Source organism: Littorina saxatilis, linkage group LG10, assembly GCF_037325665.1.
Source record: "Littorina saxatilis isolate snail1 linkage group LG10, US_GU_Lsax_2.0, whole genome shotgun sequence".
Taxonomy (NCBI): Eukaryota; Metazoa; Mollusca; class Gastropoda; order Littorinimorpha; family Littorinidae; genus Littorina; species Littorina saxatilis.
In genome coordinates, this window is record NC_090254.1 from 48,583,383 (window position 1) to 48,586,989 (window position 3,607).

The following is a 3,607-nucleotide window of genomic DNA, read 5'->3' on the forward strand; positions in this document are numbered from 1 at the left end:
CCAGCTCCCTTTCACCGACAGCAGGAAGCTGTGGTAGTGCGGTGTAAGTTGCGACACAGAGACCAGCTCCCTTTCACCGACAGCAGGAAGCTGTGGTAGTGCGGTGTACGTTGCGACACAGAGACCAGCTCCCTTTCACCGACAGCAGGAAGCTGTGGTAGTGCGGTGTACGTTGCGACACAGAGACCAGCTCCCTTTCACCGACAGCAGGAAGCTGTGGTAGTGCGGTGTAAGTCAGCAGTGTTATTTCTTCCTTTGCTATCATAACTGTCCGTCACAGGCAATGGCTACATCAAGGTATACTGTAAAGACCACTCCGCCTCATAACTGTGTCCGTCACAGGCAATGGCTACATCAAGGTATACTGTAAAGACCACTCCGCCTCATAACTGTGTCCGTCACAGGCAATGGCTACATCAAGGTATACTGTAAAGACCACTCCGCCTCATAACTGTGTCCGTCACAGGCAATGGCTACATCAAGGTACACTGTAAAGACCACTCCGCCTCATAACTGTGTCCGTCACAGGCAATGGCTACATCAAGGTACACTGTAAAGACCACTCCGCCTCATAACTGTGTCCGTCACAGGCAATGGCTACATCAAGGTATACTGTAAAGACCACTCCGCCTCATAACTGTGTCCGTCACAGGCAATGGCTACATCAAGGTATACTGTAAAGACCACTCCGCCTCATAACTGTGTCCGTCACAGGCAATGGCTACATCAAGGTATACTGTAAAGACCACTCCGCCTCATAACTGTGTCCGTCACAGGCAATGGCTACATCAAGGTATACTGTAAAGACCACTCCGCCTCATAACTGTGTCCGTCACAGACAATGGCTACATCAAGGTATACTGTAAAGACCACTCCGCCTCATAACTGTGTCCGTCACAGGCAATGGCTACATCAAGGTATACTGTAAAGACCACTCCGCCTCATAACTGTGTCCGTCACAGACAATGGCTACATCAAGGTATACTGTAAAGACCCACTCCGCCTCATAACTGTGTCCGTCACAGGCAATGGCTACATCAAGGTATACTGTAAAGACCACTCCGCCTCATAACTGTGTCCGTCACAGGCAATGGCTACATCAAGGTATACTGTAAAGACCACTCCGCCTCATAACTGTGTCCGTCACAGGCAATGGCTACATCAAGGTATACTGTAAAGACCCACTCCGCCTTATAACTGTGTCCGTCACAGGCAATGGCTACATCAAGGTATACTGTAAAGACCCACTCCGCCTCATAACTGTGTCAGTCACAGGCAATGGCTACATCAAGGTATACTGTAAAGACCACTCCGCCTCATAACTGTGTCCGTCACAGGCAATGGCTACATCAAGGTATACTGTAAAGACCACTCCGCCTCATAACTGTGTCCGTCACAGGCAATGGCTACATCAAGGTATACTGTAAAGACCACTCCGCCTCATAACTGTGTCCGTCACAGGCAATGGCTACATCAAGGTATACTGTAAAGACCACTCCGCCTCATAACTGTGTCAGTCACAGGCAATGGCTACATCAAGGTATACTGTAAAGACCACTCCGCCTCATAACTGTGTCCGTCACAGACAATGGCTACATCAAGGTATACTGTAAAGACCACTCCGCCTCATAACTGTGTCCGTCACAGGCAATGGCTACATCAAGGTATACTGTAAAGACCACTCCGCCTCATAACTGTGTCCGTCACAGGCAATGGCTACATCAAGGTATACTGTAAAGACCACTCCGCCTCATAACTGTGTCCGTCACAGGCAATGGCTACATCAAGGTATACTGTAAAGACCACTCCGCCTCATAACTGTGTCCGTCACAGGCAATGGCTACATCAAGGTATACTGTAAAGGCCCACTCCGCCTCATAACTGTCCGTCACAGGCAATGGCTACATCAAGGTATACTGTAAAGACCACTCCGCCTCATAACTGTGTCCGTCACAGGCAATGGCTACATCAAGGTATACTGTAAAGACCACTCCGCCTCATAACTGTGTCCGTCACAGGCAATGGCTACATCAAGGTATACTGTAAAGACCACTCCGCCTCATAACTGTGTCCGTCACAGGCAATGGCTACATCAAGGTATACTGTAAAGACCACTCCGCCTCATAACTGTGTCCGTCACAGGCAATGGCTACATCAAGGTATACTGTAAAGACCACTCCGCCTCATAACTGTGTCCGTCACAGGCAATGGCTACATCAAGGTATACTGTAAAGACCACTCCGCCTCATCATAACTGTGTCCGTCACAGACAATGGCTACATCAAGGTATACTGTAAAGACCACTCCGCCTCATAACTGTGTCCGTCACAGGCAATGGCTACATCAAGGTATACTGTAAAGACCACTCCGCCTCGACAAAATGAGCATTGTTCACCGGTCAAAACAAATCACAACATACAATAACAGAAGAAACGCACTATTTTAAATGGTCGTTCCAAACTTAATAAAAAAAATGTTTAAAAGACACAAGCTATACTCAACCAAATCATCAGAACACGAAACAACAGAAGAACGCAGCCCGGCTTTGAACAGTCAGTACTGAAGACAGTCCGACTCGCCGTCTCAATTTGTTCAATGAGTTAGATTTGTAAAAGCCACTTTTGAAATGAGCCACTTTGAGAAATGAATTGACTAAATAAATGTAACTCAGCCAAGCAATCAGCCGTCAGGGTATTGACTGCTGGTATGTGTCCAAGTGTTGAAAAGGGCACCAGTGTAAAATGTATACTTGAGAAAAACAACTGTGCCCCTAGAGCACCCAGACTTTTCATTTGTGGTATGTGACCTAATGGAGGGATCGACTTATCCCAAGTAAAAGCCTGACGGATCTGAGACGGTGGGGGGAGACGCTGGTGGGGGGAGACGGTGGGGGGCAGTGCCGTTTTCAAGGCGGAGTGGACCTTTAACCAGCAAGCCAGACACAACGGGGCAGTCACCAGCAATCACCAGTAATCACCAGTATGCCGTTAACGACGTGTCAGTTTAAGAAAAGATGACACAGTTAATTATCTGCTGCACGAAATAACAATTAACAATAATCATTTCATGGAATGACACATGATTATCTCATTTACCCCACCCACTTTGTATTGAATGACGCAATTGTTGACACATGATTATCTCATTTACCCCACCCACTTTGTATTGAATGACGCAATTGTTGACACATAATGATCTCATTTACCCCACCCACTTTGTATTGAATGACGCAATTGTTGACACATAATTATCTCATTTACCCCACCCACTTTGTATTGAATGGCGCAATTGTTGACACATAATTATCTCATTTACCCCACCCACTTTGTATTGAATGACGCAATTGTTGACACATAATTATCTCATTTACCCCACCCACTTTGTATTGAATGACGCAATTGTTGACATATACTTATCTCATTTACCCCACCCACTTTGTATTGAATGACGCAATTGTTGACACATAATTATCTCATTTACCCCACCCACTTTGTATTGAATGACGCAATTGTTGACACATAATTATCTCATTTACCCCACCCACTTTGTATTGAATGACGCAATTGTTGACACATAATTATCTCATTTACCCCACCCCCTTTGTATT